General features: G+C 38.8%; 1 protein-coding gene across 3 annotated transcripts in view; it reads left to right on the top strand.

Annotated features, from left to right (window-relative positions):
• Positions 1 to 22,981, top strand: part of Trim9 (E3 ubiquitin-protein ligase Trim9) — a 341,298-nt gene that overhangs the window by 79,579 nt on the left and 238,738 nt on the right. The window lies entirely within an intron of this gene.

Below are 22,981 nucleotides of genomic sequence, written 5' to 3'. Positions count from 1 at the left end.
TTAGCGACGTTGTATGACGTCATACCTTGAAAGGTAAATAATTAAGCGTCTAATAATAGTTAAAATGTGAAAACTTGCTGATCTAGTTTTGACAGCACTTTCCGATTTTTTTCATTTGCATTTGTGAATGAAGGATACCTATTTCTTTTAGTTAAACAATTAACACTGATCTATTTGCAAATTTAAGTAGGAATACGACCCAGTTCTACTATTAAGAGTTTAATTAACGGTTTAATTTATTACTAGTGCGACATGACACTTTAACTGCTTTGCTTGAAACCTGTCCCAATTGGAAAATTCTACACTGTAATGTTTATCAGTAGAGACCAAATTCCTGAACGGTCGGGGTTAGCGACAGCAATAATGATCATAGGTTTAGCCTACAATCGTTAATATCAAATTTTGATGGGGTTGGGGTTACATTTTGAAGCCATAATCGAATATCCCTCTCCTGTAGCCACAACATATTGCCCCCCTCCCCCTCTTTGGCTAAATATGCTGGCCTATTTAGGTCTATAATTCGAGCGTGTAGCTGTAATTTGCGTCATTGCTTGACTTAAAGGGTTAAGGCTTAACTGACGATCGCTTAAACATTAGTAACATCGCTCTAGTAAGTTTGACTACAACGGAAATGTGGTTTTAATATTTTTAACAAACTTGCGATGACGCGGTTCTATGTGATTAACGCAAAACATTCAGCTGTTTTAGCACCTGTAATCACCAGTTTTTATTACCACGTATTAAGTTCCGCAAGCACATAAATTTATAACTATACTAAACATACGTATGACTTAATTATTAATTTGTGATGAAAATTTCGGTATTATTTTAATTAAAATTTAACTAAAAGGAAAAGTTCAGGTAACATCACATTATACCTTAAAAGAACGGCTGTTTTTTTCTAAAAGTAGAATGGAAAATATTAAAAAATAAATGATATCTTATCACAAAGTAATTAGCATTTATTTGGTCTTTAAAACGCTAGCTACTGCCCGGCCATGTTTAGAGGCGTCTGCTAACCAGAACCGCACGGGATTGGTTAAACCAATTCCTTAAGGGGTAAGGGATACTGTCTAGCAGACGCCACTAATCATTGCGAGGCATAGTCTTCGTTTTTAAGACTAATGCTAATTATTTTGTAATAGGAGATAATTTATTTTTTTCTTCATATTTTTCCTTTTATAATTAGAAAAAGGTCGTTCTTTTAAGGTATAATTTGTAGAACTGTGATCTTTTACTTTAATTAAAATTTAATTAATAAAATATTCCATATCTTTAATACTTCTATATATTTTATTGAAAAATTGAAGCGTGAAAATACTTAGATAACTAGATTACATTCCTGCAAGTAACTGATCAAGCGTTACTATCAGACTGACAGACAAAGCTGTCTGTTAATTATTATAATCATCTTACTTATTACGATTTTTTTTCCCTTAGCAAATACCGTTATTTGTTGAATCAGGCACGCTTAAGAGAGATAACAGTTTTTTTAGCGTTTATTTTTTCTCTCACTCAAAATTCCTATTGATGAAAAATTGATAAAAAACCTCTTTGCAGTTTACGCGCCTAAAAAAAAAAATTCTTAAATAGACGGCCTCTTTCTTATTCAAGGGTTTAAACTCCTCTGAAAGAGGGCCTCTTTTTGGTGGAAGAGTTTATCTTCTATCATTACCCTAAATGCAGGTTCAATCCTTCCCCCACTCGCTATTCGATAAATCCTTGTTTGTTCATCGAACTGGAAGCAATGGGCATTGGGCATATTATCGGGAAATTCCTTTTTAAATGGTTAACGAATATCTCTCAAGTTGCCTTTAATCTTTATTGTTTTAAATCGGTGAACGTTTCACTTTTGTCTACAGGACACGGTTTTGAAGTCAATATTTAGATATTTATAGCAAACTGGAAAACTTGGACAATACCTAGACATTTTGAAAGTTTATAGCAATCTGGGAAACTTGCACAATGCGTAGACAGTTTAGACTTTATAGATAGTTTTCACACATGGAGGATTCATACCATTTACACCAGGAGGCCAGGCTAACTGGAGGACAAAAGCAGACGTGTTTTTGTCCTCCAGGTAGCCTGGCCTTCTGGTGAAAATGGTATGAATCCTCCATGTGTGAAAACTATCCATAGCGAACTGAAAACCTTGCACAAAATGTAGACAATTTAGACGTTTATAGCAAACCGGAAAACCGTGCACAAAATGTATAGACAATTTAGACTTTTATAGCAAACCGGAAAACCGTGCACAAAATGTATAGACAATTTAGACGTTTATAGCAAACCGGAAAACCGTGCACAAAATGTATAGACAATTTAGACGTTTATAGCAAACCGGAAAACCGTGCACAAAATGTATAGACAATTTAGACGTTTATAGCAAACTGGAAAACCGTGCACAAAATGTATAGACAATTTAGACGTTTATAGCAAACTGGAAAACCGTGCACAAAATGTATAGACAATTTAGACGTTTATAGCAAACTGGAAAACCGTGCACAAAATGTATAGACAATTTAGACGTTTATAGCAAACTGGAAAACCGTGCACAAAATGTATAGACAATTTAGACGTTTATAGCAAACCGGAAAACCGTGCACAAAATGTATAGACAATTTAGACGTTTATAGCAAACTGGAAAACCGTGCACAAAATGTATAGACAATTTAGACGTTTATAGCAAACCGGAAAACCGTGCACAAAATGTATAGACAATTTAGACGTTTATAGCAAACTGGAAAACCGTGCACAAAATGTATAGACAATTTAGACGTTTATAGCGAACTGGAAAAACCCCTTTCACATATTACAAGACATTTTTAGAGCATTTTCTGTTATGCAAGCCTTCACTGTGTTCTTTTGACAATGTTTCTACACCCTAAACGATTCCGCAAATACCTTTTGGTAAAGCGATATCAGTTTAAATGCGACAATTTTTGGAATTCTAAGCCCTAGGCCTTTGCTATTAAACAATCATTCAAAACGTCTACGTCGTCGTATCCCCCATCCTGAGTCGGTCGAGCTTGCGCTTTTCCCAGCTATTAGGCTTAGGGTGCTTGCTTTGGTGTAGAACTTCCTACACCCCTCTTCGACGGTACTAAACTTAGAGCATCCTTTTCACTACTTTTAGCTGTATGACCCCCTAAAGGTTATTTTTAAAAATCACGTTCACTGTGTCGTCAGCTTAATAATAGTCGGGGAAAATGTTCCTCTCTTTAGACAACCTCAGTTGACAGTTAAGCTATTATGGGAAGTGTTTGTGCGCAGCCTATTGCGCATGTTTCAACAGTCTTAACTATATTAAAAATTAGTTTCTGTAACGTGGTATTGTTCTCAATGATTTTGTAACAACTTCAAACCATACTGCCAACTGCTTTTGGTAGTGGTTTTCCAATGCTCAATTGTCTAGACAGACGCAGCTGACAGTTGAATTATTATGGATAGTGATTGTGTGCAGATGATCACGCACGTTTACACGCATATTTTAACAGTCCTGACTATTTTAGAAATTCGTTTCTGTAACTATTTCGTAACAACTTCAAGCCATACAGCCAACTGCTTTTGGTAGTTCTTTTCCATGCTCAGTTGTCTAGACAACCTCGACTGACAGTTAAACTGTTATGGAAAGTTTTTGTTACGTTGACTAATGCGCATGTTTATACGCATATTTCAACAGTCTTAATATATACTAAAATTAGCTTCTGTAAAGCAGGATTGGTTTCCACGATTTCGTAATAACTTCAAACCATACTGCCAACTGCTTTTGGTGGTTGTTTTCCAATGCCAGGGCTCCCATCTGGTCTCTAAAATACCTAAAAGTCTCTACTTTTTGGGTAGGTCTCTAAACCACCCTAAAATCGCCATTTGGTCTCTAAACCACCCTATTTTCAAAAATTCCCGTTTTTAATATTCCGTCTAAAATTTTTTGCAACAGTAAAACTATTCTCACTCCGATCCACAGGGAATTATTAAACGCTTTAACCTTTACAAATGACCTTGGCAATATCTCGCCAATTTGAACTATGTGTTTCCGGTTTTTCTCATTGGCTGGTGGAACTGTGTTTAGAAAGTCAATTCGTCTTGGCTCGGAGAGGTTTATTTTGGTTTCCCAACTTTTTTTGTGATACTTCCGTACAAATAAAGATCTAATTTTGATTTTGAATTGGTCTCTATTTGGTTCCTATTTCCAAGAATTTGGTCCTTATTTTACCCTATTTTTACCGTGAAAGGTCTCTTTTTTCACTATTTTTTTAAGAAATTTCTGTGGGAGCCCTGCAATGCTCATTTCTCTAGACAGCCTCAGCTGACAGTTAAATTATGGAAATTGTTCGTTTCGTTGACTAATGCGCATATTTTAACAGTCATATTTATTTTAAAATTAGCTTCTGTAACGTGATGCTAGATTCAACGATTCCTTAACATCTTCAAGCCATACTGCCAACTGCTTTTGGCAATTGTTTGCAGACGCGTATTTCGTTATCAACAATTTTGGCGGGAAAATAAGGTAGATTCTCTTTCTCATGATATTCGGCTTGGAAAATAAAAAAAAATCCTTTTGTTATGTAAGACGTAGGGGACCCGGGTTTCATGGAAATATGGCTTTAACAATAGGTTTGACTACTGGGAAATTTTGAAGATATACCCTCATTTGATTTGATGACATAATGTCGTATCTTGAAACATTTTAGAAGGTTCTTGTGAAATGCCCGGATTTCGAACAATTTGTATAAGCAGGGATAGATTTAATTTTAGAAGTAGGAATGGAGAACGGTTAGTATTTACTTCAGTCCGACTCATAGCCCAGTATAGAGCTCCTCCCTCCAACACGTACCGAAAATTTTAAATTATCTTATTGGCTCACTTAAACTACGTTTTGATGACGTTGCTGACGGGGACACCGAAAAATACGTAATTCCTTTTTACCTCTGTCGCTATGACCCGCCTCTTCTTTCATACCCCTTCGTCCCGTGGAAGGGGGTCTGGGACTTTGACTCGCGCCCAGATTACTCTGTTCTCCATTCCTACTTCTAAAATTAAATCTATCCCTGATATAAGACATACAAAGTAGTTTTGACGCCAACCACGTTATCACTCATTGTTCAAAAGCCAGATAATTTCATGAACGTAACATTAACAAAAGAAAAATGTTGTAAGTTTTAGTTACGTTTGTCTGGGTCCAAAAGCATCTTTATCATTTTGAATATTTTCTCCAATGCAAAGTGAACTTGGAATCATTTACTTGTTTACATTGAGTCTAGCGTTCCGTTTTCTCTCCTACCCCATCATAATGCAGCCCCTCAAACCCGGGAGGCAACATTTTTCACCCCATGTGAAAATTTTTAACAGTTTTTCTTTGTAATGATGGAACGGTGCGGACGATATATTCCCCATAATACCTTTCGGAATTTTTCGACCATAAAAATACACTTTTTATACGCTGCCTTTATTATTGCTGTCAGAAATAGATAGCGGAAAATGAGTTGGTTTGGTGTCGAGCGACATTTTATTTGCATTCCGTTGGACCATAAAAATCCAGTTGGTGTTTTCAGTGAATTTTAAAGTATTTATTATTAAAAAATCAAGTAAAATTTCGAAAATAAATCTAATATTTTTAGAAATTTTCGAAAATAAAAAACCTTTACTGAAATTCTAGTAAATAAAATTTTTTCATAATTATCGAAAATCTCACCCAAAATGCCACCCAAAATTACCCCCAAATGCCACCCGAAATTACCCCCAAATGCCACCCGAAATTACCCCCAAATGCCACCCGAAATTACCCCCAAATGCCACCCGAAATTACCCCCAAATGCCACCCGAAATTACCCCCAAATGCCAACCGAAATTTTCCGAAAATCCCACCCAAAATATTTCTTAAATTAACGAATTGATCAGCTTTCTACCAATAGAAAGTTTTAAATGCTTTAACCCTTGAAAAATTTTTCTGCGGAAGGGGGCAGGAATAAGATTTTTCTCTTCCTTATTTCCTTCTCTCTCTCTCTCTCTCTTTTCCGTTTCTGTAAAAAAATAACTGGGCGAATCTTGAAGATCTCACAGTTGCGATGATCTCTGTATCACCAACCCATGCACTGTGGAATAAAAAATAATAACCAGGGAGGGGGGTGTTTAGAAACTGGAGAAAACTAAAATAAAATCTAGGATGAAATCTTAACCGGCTGGACTAGTTTAAAAACTTGAAACCGTCCGTCCCTTCTTGAATCATCTTCTCTTTTTAGAAAAATCTCTCTTAACTCTAAGCAGAAGTATAAGATGAAACTAGAAGTAAAGAGCTCTAGCATTGGTAGTAGATCCTGGCACTAGTGAACAAATTTGAGGATTTTATGCCGCTTCAATCGCGCCTACACTACCGAGAAAAAAATTGGTCCAGTTCCAAAAACATTTCCTACCCCCTTCCCCTCAACCTAAAGCCGCGGAACACGGACGCGGGTGCTTGAATCGATTCTCCCCCATTTCACCCAAAAACAGTTTCCCCAATTCCCCTTTCTCCCAATCCCATTTGTCCCAAAATATTTTTCCCCCAAAACAGAAACATTGGTTATTAATTTCTCTTACAATATCCTCTCGATCCGTGCCTTGCACTGCTTTAATAAACTCGGCGCGTATTTATGACTTTTTTTTAAAAAGTACACTTAAATATTGTCTATTCTTCAGGCTGTATCAGTTTACAATTCTCTTACCAGGATAGGAAAATAATTCGAGAAAGGTTTTTATTTCGGAAGTAGATAATTGTAAACAGTTATTTTTGGAAAAGGCATATTATAATTTGAGAAAGGTTCTTTTATTCGGAAGAAGATAATTGTAAACATTAATGTTTTTGGAAAAGGCGTAACATTGTTAAACCATTTCCAAAATATTACTAACCTAACCTAGCCTAACCCAACCCAAGGCTAATTTTTTCTAGGTCTTTTTATTTTTAAAGGCTAAAATTAAATCTCAACTTCTGGGCTTGGGCGAAATGGGAAAAAAATCTTTTGGGCGAAATGGGACAAAAAATCTTTTGGGCGAAATACTGCTTTTGGGTGTTATGGGATTGGGGAAAATGGGAACATACCCTTGAATCTAGTTCGGCCGTCTACTGCTAAGAGCGTCTCACGTTTTGGGGGGAAAATTCAGAAACCGCTACCAGAGGGCCAACCGTTGGTGTGTTATCAAGAATATTCACTCTCGCCAAGTGAAGAATTTGGTTAGCTCAGTACTTCTAGTCTCATCTTACTTCTGCTCTAAGCCACTAGGGGAAAAATATATAATAACGCGATATCCAGGCATCCCAGTGCACTTTTTAGATGCGTCTCACCGTAGAAGAAATGTATTCTTTTTTACCAACCAAAGAAAGAAGTTTCACGATAAAAAGTTTTTATCTTTTTATTTTTTGACACCATAGCCATCCATGGTGGAAACGGATATAAGGTTTTTTAAACGCTGTAGGGAAACTTGTAGAAAATGGTAGATTTTTTTTAAATCGTTTGTGATCGTTCTTGAAGGCTGTTCACGTGCCCAAAAATACTGAGCTTGAAAACTAACTTAAAATGCATGGTGAAATACTTGGGTTCAAAAAACGTTAATGAAAACTCGGCAAGGGTTAATTTGGTTGCTCGATTGTCATCATATAACATTGAACTAATTAAAATTGAAATTGGCATTTTAATTAAAACTTAGCGAGGATAATTTGGTTAACAAAAAAGGCATAGCGTTGCTCGATTGTCGAAGGTGCTAATTTCAATACATGAAATATCATTGAACTAATTTGAATTTTAAAATCATTCGGAGTTATTTCATTTTATGTTACACCAAGAAGTGATATCTAGTTTACTAGGGAGAAGTTATAAATTCGCCACATTTCTAGCTTTATCTCCAGTCCAAACGTAGGTCCGGAGTTAATACCCGCCTCTAAATTAAAACCAGCATCACATTGGCTCTTGAAAACTCACGTCAGCGCGACGCCAAGGACGAAAATTACGTATTTTCCGACTGAGGAGAGGCGAAATAGCCCGGCCTCCTTTTACGGACCCCCTTGTATTTTGAAAGGGGGACTGGGACTATGGCGCGCGAATACTTAGGCATCTTATAACTTCTCCCTAGTAAACTAGATATCCCTTCTTGGTTACACTAAGAAGATTGGTCGTATAATTAGTAGAAGAATCGATTAAAAAAATCACTTGATTCATTCTCCCTTCGTGAATGTTCAAACTAGAATACAGAGCTTAACAATTACTTTAAAATAATGCAACAAGTTCTAAAACGTTATTAAAACTTATAGTGAAACATTTCCGTTGATTTTTAAACAATTTTTGAAGTTGCCGATATTGTACTTAAAGTTAAAATCCGAAATGTGTTTCTGACAATTTTTAAGTTTGTATTTTTTCAAAATTCTAAAGTTCTGAAGCTAAGAAATCGAATCTGACTACACTTATATCGAATTTAGTTCAGTTTTAAAAGAATCGGGGTATGTGTCTACACATCACAGAATATAAAGAGGTATCTTTTAGACAAAATGAATTTTTTTTTTATTTTTTTCAATCAAATAGGAAAAAATCCCTTTTAACATGTACTTGTAAAATGGGCGTTGTAAATATTTTTGGGGGTATTTGACTTCATTTATAATGATCATATTTCGCTTTTTTTCTTATAACAACTAAAAGCATTGTTGCGTAGGTGTCTTAAGAAACTGGCTGCCTTAAACTTGAATGTCGAAAATCTCATTTGCATAAAATGAAAATTTTATTTTCCTTTGCCAAAAAAGCTTGAGGTGAATGAAACGATGAAAAAACAAAATGTAGATTTCAAGGATTTTTATTAATGTTTAATACTCGTATATTTCCTTCATTTCTCAAGGATAAATTTTCAATTTTGTCCGCTACATTTATTTATTCTGCTTGAAATTTAAACTGATATCGTTTGAATTATTTGATGCACTAAGTTGTGAAAGGAAAAATAAAATTCATTGGCCGTCGTTTTAATAACCAAGATGTCCGCTGATCAAATGTAAAAATTGCACAGCTGTATTATAAGATATAATGAAGCAGCGTATAAATTTTCTATGAAATCGGTTGATATATAAAAAAATTAACGCCTTGGAAAGTTTTAATTACTTTTCGGGGACGCCATTTCTCAAGATGGCCGCTGATTTACATCAAAATACACAAAGCTCCACTCTTAGGTATAGTGAACCTTAGTCTAAAATTTCAATGAAATCGGTTGAAATATATGACAGTTAACGCGTCATAAAGTTTAATTACTATTCGGGACGCCATTTCCAAAAATGGCCGCTGATTTACACCAAATAGAGCAAGACGTTACTATAAGGTAAAAAACACACGTGTATAAAATATCAATGAAATCGGTTGAAATATACGCCAGATTTCACATATAAAAAAATATACATCTTTTTTGGACGCCATTTTCAAGATGGCCGCTGATTTAAACCAGAATACATAAGAAAATATTTTTAATTTAGATATAATCAACCATTTAACTCCATCTTATTTAATCTTACGCCCACCTATCGCGTCAGAAACCAAACATTTTCGTCTCTGTTGCTTGGTAAACTTTCACTAATAAAAAAAACACCGCCTGAACTTTAATTTAGTAATATTAAAATATTACAAATTGACCACCCGCATTGGTAGTACACCTACCTACACGTAATCGAATCATCTATAAGTTTGTTAAAACAAAATTTAACGATTATTCGAAAATAAAGCGGGGGAAGGAAACCAAGAATTATGCGGTCATAAAAATTTTTCTCTTCTCGTAAACACGTTCCCTAAAAATTAATATAGTTTATTCATAGAGAGAAAATCTGTTCTGTACTCTGTAGTAGGTCTAGTTATCTCTTTTCTATCCGAAGCACAGAGAACGTAAAAGAATTTTCTATGAAAGGCTATAAAAGATATAGTACAGGAGGAACAACGCTAGCAGTTATCCTACTTTGACCGTATTACAGCCTATGGAAACAAAGTACAGAATGCCTTATCGCTATATTCTGACGTTATTTAGAGGAGTCTTGCAAGGACAATGTATGATAAAGGGACTGGAAATCATGGTTTCCTCAGAAATATGTTAAATAGCATCTTACGCTTTGCTTTCATCAAAACCTATAATGCAGTTTCGACAACCAGGGTTTATACAAACCTAGAAAACTCAGGGAAATTTATAACTTCTAGCATAAGTTCATAAGATATGTTCCATAAGTTTTATCACTGGCTACTGAGAGCTTGTCATGATGAAGTGACGTATAGGTGAAACCTCATAGTCACGTAGTAAATTTTCGCTTGTCGTTCTCGAACTAGCTCTCAGTAAGTCTCTAGCGTAAACTTATGCTTCTGGTAAAATTCAGGGAAATATGTGAGGTTTGGTAAGTTCGCTCTGAAGGGATTGCGCCAACTATATAAAAACCCACTCCATATATGGGGAAAAACCTGGGAAATATATGAGAAAAAAACCTGTAAAATATATGAGAAAAAAACCTGTAAAATATATGAGAGAAAACCCCTGTAAAAGTCAGAAATCACTTTTCCAAAAGTTCTATGAACCCTGGAAAAGTAGCGGCTTGCCCTGCTCCGGATTGCGTATTTCCATATAAAATATTCAATTAATTATCCTTGTTAATTCCTGAAATACACCACGTTTACAATTTATGATTTGAGTGTTTTAGGGATGACCCCTTAATTAAATTAGAAATCATCGTCTATTTGTTTTTAAAATTATAAGTAAAATTTAAGGGTTCATCCCTGAAACATATTTATGGCAAAATGCCAAAGAATATTTTCGACTCAAAATTTGATTTTCCGTAGAACCAACTGTATATCAAGTCCCTTTTAGTGATATAACGTCTTTCATTCTATAGTATTAAGATCAGCGGACCGAAGCCCAAAAAAAAAGAACCCATAATAAGGTTACAATAAAGTTACGTGAGTTATGGGATCCCATAGTTAAGCCTCGGTTAGCAAAATATATTGCTCTTATAGGGACAAGAAGTAGGAACATTTTTACAGGCATTTTTATATTCATTTGGTTTCGGGGGCAGCTGGTCTTAATAATAACGCTACTATGAGGTTTGCGTTTTGCCAGATTTCAGTCCAAGGAGCAGCTGATTCGGTTATAGTTGTTGAAAATAATATACTTTGCCAATAAATGAGTCCTAGCCGAGTTACCACTGGATTATGCGTTGTGTTTATCTCGGATTCATGTGAAATAATATTTCATAATGAATTTCTTGGAACCTTTACAGGGTGTTTCTTATAAGTCTGGCATATGTTACGAGGGATGTTCTTTGGGCAATTTTGAGTCGAAAATGTAACTTCTATCTCCATTTTGCCCATAAGGGACACTGTTTTCAAGTTAAGATTGCCAGAGTATTTTACGGATGACCCCTTAAATTTAATTAGGAAACTGATTTAGACAATGATTTCTAATTTAGTTAGGGGTCATTCCTAAAACACTCAAATCAAAACTCTAAAACAGTGTCCCTTAGGGAAAAATGGAGATACATTTTTGACTCAAATCGCCGAAATAACATCCCCCGTAATTTATGCCAGGCTTATCAGAAATACCCTGTATATGCGAGATTACCATATTAAATCTGGGCTGCATTATTCTTGGATGAACCTGATAATTCATGGTTGAAATTAGTCTGGGTAGTTTTGTCCGCGTCAAAGTCACCTTCGACTATATTGGAAGGGAATTGCAAGGGTCACCTCCTTTGGTTGTGTTCTCAGGTTATACATTGTCACATTAACTAAGTATAATAGATAAGCCTCGGACCTTGTTTACTCCTAAATATATGAACCTGATAACTTTGGTTTGATTTAAAAGTTTAGTTTTGTCGACGTCAAAGTCACCTACACACATGGAGGATTCATAACATTTACACCAGGAGGCCGGGCTACCTGGAGGATTCATATCATTTACACCAGGAGGCCAGGCTACCTGGAGGATTCATAACATTTACACCAGGAGGCCGGGCTACCTGGAGGATTCATAACATTTACACCAGGAGGCCGGGCTACCTGGAGGATTCATAACATTTACACCAGGAGGCCGGGCTACCTGGAGGATTCATAACATTTACACCAGGAGGCCGGGCTACCTTGAGGATTCATAACATTTACACCAGGAGGCCGGGCTACCTGGAGGATTCATAACATTTACACCAGGAGGCCGGGCTACCTGGAGGATTCATAACATTTACACCAGGAGGCCGGGCTACCTACCTGGAGGATTCATAACATTTACACCAGGAGGCCGGGCTACCTGGAGGATTCATAACATTTACACCAGGAGGCCGGGCTACCTGGAGGATTCATAACATTTACACCAGGAGGCCGGGCTACCTGGAGGATTCATAACATTTACACCAGGAGGCCGGGCTACCTGGAGGATTCATAACATTTACACCAGGAGGCCGGGCTACCTGGAGGATTCATAACATTTACACCAGGAGGCCGGGCTACCTGGAGGATTCATAACATTTACACCAGGAGGCCGGGCTACCTGGAGGATTCATAACATTTACACCAGGAGGCCGGGCTACCTGGAGGATTCATAACATTTACACCAGGAGGCCGGGCTACCTGGAGGATTCATAACATTTACACCAGGAGGCCGGGCTACCTGGAGGATTCATAACATTTACACCAGGAGGCCGGGCTACCTGGAGGATTCATAACATTTACACCAGGAGGCCGGGCTACCTGGAGGATTCATAACATTTACACCAGGAGGCCGGGCTACCTGGAGGATTCATAACATTTACACCAGGAGGCCGGGCTACCTGGAGGATTCATAACATTTACACCAGGAGGCCGGGCTACCTGGAGGATTCATAACATTTACACCAGGAGGCCGGGCTACCTGGAGGATTCATAACATTTACACCAGGAGGCCGGGCTACCTGGAGGATTCATAACATTTACACCAGGAGGCCGGGCTACCTGGAGGATTCATAACATTTACACCAGGAGGCCGGGCTACTGTAACGAAATTATTGTGCTGTCGCTATAATCCGCTATCATTTTCTACTACTATTAAGTTTTGGTTATAAATTAACCCTAGTTGAATAAGTATTTTGGAAACTGATTTGCCACACCTCAAGAGTTGTTTATTTCTCGATAATTAACATTTGAGGCTTTAACTTTGACTAATTAATAACAGGTTATGGTTCATCTTTAAGCATAAATTAACATAATTAAATATCCGCGACATGATTAATACTATTACGCGACACTGATAACTTTACGCGGAACAACCCCCAAAATATTCTACAGCATGCAAAACTAAAACGATGCCAGTTTTTTGTATTTTGTATTTATAACTAAACTACCTAAATTAAACTACTAATGTTCTAATAAAGTTTGTCGGCCGACTTTATGTCGTTTCTTGCGATAGTTCGCGATAGTTCGAAAAGAGTACTCATCACTGGGTTCTTCAAGTTGATGTTGAGGTGGTGAGTGCGGTTTGCGCCAGGATAATTGCGTCCTATTAGTTGACGGTGCCAGGCGAAGGGTCGACGTTCATGGTTGCTTATCGCCGGGAAAGGTTCCAAGTTTAGCCGGTCAGGGGCCAGAAGGAGTCCAGAAGTTACGCGGCCAGCGCTATGGTTCCAGGGTTTCCATCAGGGGCTCTGCATGGGCAAGCATTGGTATCCGGCAGGAGCGAGTTTTTTGAGTGACTTGATTACAAGTCCGAATCAGGAAGAATAATAATCGCTACTCTCCGTTTCTGGCTTTTTAAGCCGTCTTCTTGAAGGGCGTTGGACTCGGTCTTCTGGGGCCTCCGGATGGTCCCATCCAATCGTAATCCAGCTCCCGAAAGTATCGCGTGGTGACGTAGGTCAACCCTTTCACTACGCCTGGTTGCTAAGAGGATCGTACCTCTCTTCTAGGTTTTTTTTACAGGTCACGACCCGCACTCGTGAACTTGACTATATTCAAAAGAGTTTTAAACTCTTGCTTTCTATGCACGTGTGTCAACACCTTCACTAAGCCTGGTTGCTAAGAGAATCGTACCTCTCTTCTAGTTGGTTTTTCCAGGTCACGACCCGCACTCGTGGACTTGAGAATATTCAAAAGGGTTTTAAACTCTTGCTTTCTATGCACGTGTTAAACTCTTTCTTTCCATGCAGGTGTCCAAAGGATACCGTGCCTAATTTTATCTTTTACTGGCATCGCGCGCTACTGGCACCGTATTGTATTTATAGAGGGCATGCACTAACAAATAACCCCTACAAGATTAACATGCTTTGAGAAGGTTCACGACTTCAAGGTGTGGCAATTTTTTGGGTATAAAAGAATATTGATAAAATTGAAAGGGAAAGGCTACGCTAGCCAATTACTATTTCTTTGGTCGTATTTACAAATACAGAGTGTGGAGTGAAAAACTGAACTATTATTTAAAATCATTATTGATTGACTTAAAATTAATTGTGGCAAATTATTTATTTTGCTACACACCCCACTTCTTAGAACCGAACGAACCTCGGAGGTAAATGGACTAGCCTATATGTAAAAGTGGTTAAAATTGCGAGAAAAAAAAAACAAAACAAAAAAAGTATTTAAAAAAAAGGAATACTAAATAAAAACGAACTTGGGAAACTGTACACTAAAGGTTCAAAGGCTATATACACTAATTCTCCAACGGACAAGCGTATGGGGGCACGTCGTTGTAGTAATTGGGGAGGTACCAAACCCCAGAAACCTATACGCGCGAAAAATTAATTTCTTATCCCAATGCTTTTGGGTCCTAATGGGCTAAACTACTTGCGGTTTCGCAACACCATATGGAAGCTATCGTCGGCTGGGGGGCGGATGATATTTGGCTTCGCTTTGTGTTTACCTATTATGGGGCTTTCAGTCTTTTCTAAGTCGCGCTCGTTAAAGAGCTTAAGCTGCCTTAAGTGAAAAGTCCCTTTTAACTCCTGGCTACTATCTCGAGATTTAAGTTTGTAGGTATGTGAGGATAACTTTTGATCCACTACAAACGGACCCTCCCAAGCGTTAGCCAACTTGGCGCTAAATCTGTCGCCAGCGTTTGATTGGTGATGGGTTTTTCTCATGACCAGATCTCCTTCTTTGAATTCAAATTCCCTCTTTTTGGTATTATAAAGGGCCGCGTTCCTCATTTGGGACACTTCTAAGTGTCGTGTTCGTTGTTTCTAACTAAACACAATTATTCATAATCAACGTTTACGTTTATTTACAAGTTATCTAAGAGTGGTTACATCGAGCAGCTCTGTCGTTACTAAACCAGCCCCTTACTAGGCTGAGCCTTTACATATATAGTGTTCTCTAGGGGAGTTCAAATCAGTTCACACAACTAGATGAATCATGTTACGTTGGTGCGTTCAGTGCATACTAACACATCCTTTCTCTTAAGTTAAAAATTATATTTATACAATTAGATTTTAAAATATCCCTGCTTTACGAAGTTTACGTTAAATTCAATTTTAAAATCTTTGCACGCTAACTAGCTATGTCTACAATTATATATTTCTGATTTCTTATCAAACATTACACTAAGCATAAAATATCCTAATATCTTTAGTTATATAGTTCATAAATCTAATTTCTGTCTCTTTTTAATTTGTCTACCACTTCGAGTTCTTAATACAGTCTCTTGAGATTTACGTTTATTGCTTGGTTTAAATTCTGGTTCGCTCGTAGATGAGGCTTCGTTTTGGTTGTGAATCGTCACTTGTTCGTCAGCTATTACAGGTTCCGCATTCATCAGCTGTCGTGAAGGACTGACGTCTCTAGGTGGTGATTGATTTTGACCATGTGGAATCGCTGGAGTTTGATCATCTGGAATCGCTGGGGTTTGATCATCTGGCGTATCTGGGTCATTGGTTGGGTTTTCGGGCAACTCTGGATGGTTAAGTTGATTTGATATGACTGGATACTCAGGGACTACCTCGGGCAAAACTGGTTGTCTCGACTCTGGGGTTTTTGGCATCGGAATAAGATGATACCTATTCCTACGAACAGTTCCGTTGGGTGTATCCAGAATGTAGGATCTAGGTTCTTTAGCTGGATTTCTCACTGTGGCTTGAATTCGCAAATCTGTAATCCACACATTTTCCCCTTTTATTAAGGTGGGCAGGTGATGTACACCATGTCTTCTGTTGTAATTTTCCTTTTGCTTTTCGCGCCGATGTTCTTCTCGTTTTCGTATTATATCGTACGGTGGAATTATCGGTTGCAGTTCTTTGATATTTATCGGAAGTGTTGACCGCAGCTTTCTTCCCATTAAGAGTTGAGCAGGAGTATACCCGTTGGCTAATGGAGTTGTGCGATATGAGAGCAGAGCAAGGTACGGATCGTTACTTTTCTTTAGTGTTTGCTTGACGATCTTGACAGCTGCTTCGGCAAAACCATTACTTTGTGCAAATCTTGGGCTTGAAGTTATATGAGTAAAGCCATACTCCGTAGAAAATCGGCTAAATTCGCTTCTGAACTGTGGTCCGTTGTCGCTTTTTACTATCTCTGGAATTCCGTGAGTGGCGAATATTGATTTCACTTGATTTATTATGGTTTTAGAGCTTTGATCTCGTAGTTCTCGAATTTCGAAGTATCTTGAGTAGAAGTCGGTGACAAGCAAGTAGGTTTTTCCAGACAAGTAAAATAGATCCATTGCGACGATCTTCCAGGGTCTATCAGGAAATTCGCTGGGACATAATGGTTCATGTTGATTTCTGGCTTCCTTTGTACAAGCTTGACAATTTCTTACTGTGTCTTCTATTTCTCTCGAAATTCCTGGCCACCAAACTGATGTATTTGCACGAGCTCTGCATTTAGAAATACCCTGATGGCCTTCATGAATTTTCTCTAAGATATCCATTTGTATTGATCGAGGTATCAGGATTCTCGCTCCTTTCATAAGTAGACCATGCTGTATGGTGATCTCGTTTCTAAATGGGTAGTACTTCATCAGTTCTTGGTTAACATTCTTCCGTGTTGGCCAGCCTTGGTTTACGTGACTGGTTATGGTTTGGCAAGTTGTATCTTTTTGTTGCTCCTTCCATATTTCTGCAAGTCTAACGTCAGAAGCTGGTAAGTTTGACATAATTAATTGGATGTGTGCATCGAATTCTTCTTCCAGTTCGCTGTCTCCAGTCTCTGGCAGTGGACCTCTGGACAAAGTATCTGCTATAGTAAGGTCCTTTCCTGGCGTATAGAAGACTTTATAATCATATCTCATCATGCGTATACGAAGTCGCTGCAAGCGAGGTGATAGGTCGTCCAACGATTTACTCTGCATGATAGAGACTAGCGGCTTGTGGTCTGTTTCGATGTCAATTGTTAATCCCAATATATAGTCTTCAAAGCGTTTACAAGCCCATGCCATGGCCAATGCCTCTTTTTCTATTTGAGCATATTTTTGCTCGGCAGGGGTGAGAGTTTTGGAAGCATATGCGACGACTCTGAGTTCTTGATTTTCTTGTTCTTGTCTAATTACGGCTCCAATTCCGAAAGAGGATGCATCAGCTGATACAATTGTTCTTTTCGACGGGTCGAATATTGCTAGTATTGGTTTGGTCGTAAGTATCCTTTTAACTTTTTCGAAAGCTATCTGTTGAGGTCCAGACCATTGCCATTGGTTCTTTGTGCTGAGGAGTGAAGTCAGTGGTTGAATTGTTTCTGACAACTTTGGAATGAATTTTGCCAAGTAGTTCGTCATGCCCAGAAAGCGTCTCAGTTCGGCTACATCTTGAGGTTGAGGTATTTGGTTAATCGCCTCCACTTTCTCGTCATCAGGACTGATTCCTTGTCCGTCGACTGTATGTCCAACAAACTTGACTCTTGGTACGGAAAACTGGCACTTTTCCACGTTCAATGTTAGTCCTGCTTGCTCGATTGCGTTCAATGCTCTTCTTAGATTGTTGTCATGATCTTCTTGGTCTTTGCCAAAAACTAGTACATCATCTTGAAGATTAATATTTCCTGATACGCCTTCCAAAGCTGTGCTTATTTGTCTTTGAAAATGTTCCGAGGCAGAACTCAATCCAAACGGTAGGCGGTTAAAATAAAATCGACCGAATGGTGTTATGAACGTAGTTAGAATTGCTGATTCTTGATCCAATGGTATCTGCCAATACCCGGAATTCGCGTCGAGCTTGGAAAATATCTTCGCTCCACTTAGTTGGCCAAGGATATGATCAACAGCTGGCATTTGAAATCTCTCTCTACGGATGTAGTTGTTTAGTTGAGTGAAGTCGACACATATTCGAAGTTTCGTCGGTTCTTGAGCTACGTCTGTATTATTGTTTCTTTTCTGCACAATAACCATTGGTGCACACCAGTCGGTTGGCTCTTCAACTTTTGTGATGACGCCTTTTTGAACCATACGATCCAGTTCGCGTTTTGTTTCTTCCATTAAGGCGATAGGAACCCTTCTTGGTACTGATAAGGCATATGGTTGCGCATCTGGTTCTAGACGAATTTTATACGAGTTTTTCATCTTTCCGAGACCGTTAAATAACGCTGGAAATTCTTCAATTGGCTTAACGGTTGAGTTGTCCTCTGTTCCGATATCCATTATTTTCTTTATCAGCTTTAGATCTTCACTCGCAGCCAGGCCCAAAAGAGGTATTTGAAGGTCTTGGACTACATAGAGATCTACTTGCGCAGAATTACTTTTATGTTGTAGCTTTGCTTCGATCCGGCCTTTTGTCTTGAGTAATATCTGTCCGGCTCCAAATAGTCTTTTATCGGACGGAAGTAGCTCCAAGTTGTTCAGTGTGCTCTCGTACAAACTTAACGGTATTGCGCTGACATCTGCTCCAGTGTCCACTTTGAATTCTACCGGAATGCTGCCAACATTGATTGTTACGAGCCACTTGGTTTCTCGATTACTTGCTATTGTATGTAGATACTGTGGTGTTTCCTCTACTTCCGCTATCGACCCGAGAAACACGTCTTCCACTGCATGAAGGTTTTTGTTGAGACAGTATTTTGAGTAATGTCCAGTTTTACTACATCCATAGCATTTTGCGTTCTTGGCAGGGCAATTTACTCTTGGATGTTGAACTTGAGCTCCGCAATGCGTGCATCCTTTCATCGGTGTAGGTTTCTTATTTACTCCGTGATACTTTTCGTTTTGGACTTTCTGGTCGATTTTTCTCTTAGCATTGGCTTGATATTGCGGCTTGAACTTCGGACGAGATCTGCTTTGTATGCGATCAACGTTCTTCGAATGCACTGTGGCATTTAAATCTTTCTGCTCGCGTTGTCTATCTTCCATGCTTCGTACTTTTTGAATGGCTTGCTCAAGTGTCAACTTGTCGTCATCCTGTAGTCTTTCTGAAAGCGCTTTATTGCTGATTCCTACTACGATGCGATCTCTGATTAGCTCTTCTTTTAAGGCTCCGTAATTGCAGTGTTCTGCTAAGGAATAGACTGACGTTATGAATTCGTCTGCTGTCTCTCCTTCTCTCTGATATCTTGTATTGAACTTAGCACGATCGTAGATAACATTTCTGCGAATGATGAAATGGCTTTCGAACTTCGCTAAAACGGTAGGATACTCCTTTTCTTGCGCACCCGTTAGGCCAAATGAAGTAAAGATATCGTCTGCCTTGTCACCCATTAGGTAAATAAGTGCATTGACTTGATCTTCCTGGTCCTTTGAACTCAGTCCTGACGCTCTGCGGAAACGTTCGAATCTTCTTTTCCATGTGGGCCATTCACTCGGACTCGTGAAATTGAATGGTTCGGGGGGTATTACTTGAAATGCTGTTGACGTAACGGCGGCAGCGGCCTGCATGTTTAGCTTCTAGTTGGATTGTTTATTCGACACCCCGCGATACGGTTTTAATCCCTAGAGTTCGATTTTGGCACTCTGCGACTCGTTATTAGTCACTAAAGTCCTTCGTTTATACACCGCGATTCTGTTTAATCACTAGAGTTTTACGAATTTATTTTATTGCTGCTCGACCCGCGTAACTTAGCTAAGCCTTGGTCATAACTTTGTTATCTATACCGCGTCAAAATCTCAACTTCTGCCCCTCAACTTTTCCCGAATGTTCCTTCTGACACCATGTCGTGTTCGTTGTTTCTAACTAAACACAATTATTCATAATCAACGTTTACGTTTATTTACAAGTTATCTAAGAGTGGTTACATCGAGCAGCTCTGTCGTTACTAAACCAGCCCCTTACTAGGCTGAGCCTTTACATATATAGTGTTCTCTAGGGGAGTTCAAATCAGTTCACACAACTAGATGAATCATGTTACGTTGGTGCGTTCAGTGCATACTAACACACTAAGTTGCCATGGGACGCCTTAATCGCTTCACCTATTATTTCAGCTCTGCTAAGGGGATCAATGGCCTCGCAGGCTTTGGAAAGTTGGGTTTGATCCACGTTCATTATGGGTGGCTCGCGAATTTCTCGGCCAAAATTTAAGAATGAAGGTGAATAGCCTGTCGACTCATTCTTAGAGGAACGTAATGCCATTACAAACTGTTGTAACCCAACATCCCAAAATTGGTGGCTTTCGGTTACATAACACTTGAGCATCATTCCGATGTTTTTATTGACTCTTTCGGTTTGATTGCTCTGGGGTGAGTAAAAGGAGGTGAATCTTTGCTTAATTTGAAAAAGTGTGCAAACCTCTTTCATAACGTTGGACACGAACTGTGGTCCTGAATCGCTAACTATGCGTTTTGGTACGCCGAACCGTGCAAAAACTTGGTCAATTAAAATGTTAGCAATGTTTTTGGTTGTGGCTTTCTTTAAGGGATGGGCTTCTACCCATTTTGTACAGAAGTCCACCACTACAAGTATATAGGTGTTACCATTTTTGCTACGGGGGAATTCACCCTTAAGATCGATGCCAATAACTTCCCAGGGTTGAGAGGGTTCTGTTGCCTTCATGAGTCCCGCTTGTTTGATAGGGGGTGACTTATGCTCTTGGCAAATTTTACAAGTTTTGACGTAATGATGGACGTCTTTTGTCATTCCCTCCCAGGTGTAGTATTTACGGACGCGTTCTAGAGTTTTAGCGATGCCTTGGTGACCGGAAGTGGGTATATCATGGCACGCTTTTATAACTACTTTAACTAAACTTTTAGGTACTAAAATGTGAAAGGAGTCTAATTGGGGACTAAAGTGATTACTACTAATTTCACCGTCGTCTTTACAAGGTGCGCTACTACTATTATCACTAGGGATTCTACTATTGCCCGTGTGATCGCTATCCTTGCAACCGTCTCCTGATTGACCTATTGGCATGCGTCTATATACAATGCCGTCAATTTTTCTACAGGAGGGCCCTACTCGCTTAATCCATTGACCTATATTATCATTAGCGCCTGTGGCTCCTTCTTCAAGAAAGGTCAACAAACGACTAATTTTTGAGTCTGAACGTTGCTCGTCTATGATACGATTGCCGTCTAAATCTATTGCGTCTACTACACTGGTCTCTTGGTCTGCTACGGCTACTAAAATGTTGTCGTCAGTTTCGGCTGACTCGGGTAATCGTGATAAAAAGTCTGCGACTATGTTCTTTTTCCCAGGAATATAGACTATTTTCATGTCAAAACATTGAAGCTTAGTACTCCATCTTGTAAACTTTCCTGTCGGGTCTTTTGCATTCTTTAACCATTCAAGGGACTTATGGTCGGTTATTACCTCAAAAGGGGCACCCTCTAGATATACTCTAAATTTTTCGGTTACCGCCCATACTATTGCGAGACATTCTCTTTCAGTAACTGAAAGTTTTCTTTGTGCAGGATCTAGCGTCTTGCTCGCGTATTGCACAACTCGCGTTTTCCCATCTACTAGTTGGGTGAGGACTGCGCCCAAGCCTACGTTTGAAGCGTCGCAATAAACGGTGAAAGGGTTTTTAAAGTCTGGGGCGACTATTATTGGTGCTGTAGAAAGTCTATTCTTAAGCGTGTCGAAGGCTTGTTGTTGTTCTGCCCCCCAAATCCAATCAACATTATCGTGCGTCAGATGATGCAACGGGGCAGCTATATCTGCAAATTTTGGGATAAACCTCCTATAAAATCCCGCCATTCCCAAGAATCGCCTAAGTTGGCGTACTGTTCGCGGTATGGGACAATCTGTAATTGAGCTAACCTTGGCTGGATCGACCTCTATACCTCGCTTAGAGACAAGATGTCCCAGGATGTGAGCCTTTTTCCGGCAAAATTGAATTTTTGATGATTTAATAGTTAAACCATCGTTTTTAAGGATGGATAAAACTTTCTCTAAACTTTCTAAATGATCTTCAAAAGTGTCAGACACTACGTATAAATCATCAAAGTAGTCAAAGACCCCCTCTTTAGCTAATTTACCAAATAAATTATTAACTAATCGAACAAAAGTGGCCGGAGCATTTGTAAGACCGAACATCATAACTTTAGGGCGATAAACACCGTTATGAGTCACAAATGCGCAGGTGTCACGGCTTCCTTTATTTAAAGGCACCTGCCAATAACCGGACCGCATATCCAACACAGTTATATACTCTGGGGTTTTGACCGATTCAAGAATATCTTCAATTCGCGGTATGGGGTACGCATCCTTACGAGTTACTTGATTCAACTTTCTATAATCTATTACGAGTCGATGGGTTCCATCACTCTTGGGTACTAACAATGTGGGGGCTCCCCACGGGCTATTACAGGGTTCAATGATATCTAACTCTAACATCTCTTTAATGATACTATCTATGATATCTTTTTTATGAGGAGAGTTTCGGTAAGGGGAACACGCGATGGGCATACTATTTCCCGTGTCGACATAGTGTTCCACTGATTTAGTTAAACCAGCTGTGGTGGAAAACACACACTTATATTTGAAAATTAACTTTCTTAATTTGTCCCTCTTTTCGGGGTCTATGGGAGCTTCCTCTAAAACCTTTTCTATACCTTCTAAATCAAAATCCTCGTCTTCAAACAGATTACATTCCGTGAGGTTAAAATTTATCCCACTGTTATGGAAATCGTGCCATAC

The sequence above is a fragment of the Phalangium opilio genome, unplaced genomic scaffold (assembly GCF_054372755.1).
Source record: "Phalangium opilio isolate 3A_F unplaced genomic scaffold, DU_Popi_V2 ptg000003l_1, whole genome shotgun sequence".
Classification (NCBI taxonomy): Eukaryota; Metazoa; Arthropoda; class Arachnida; order Opiliones; family Phalangiidae; genus Phalangium; species Phalangium opilio.
This window is presented reverse-complemented; position numbering and strand designations above follow the sequence as displayed.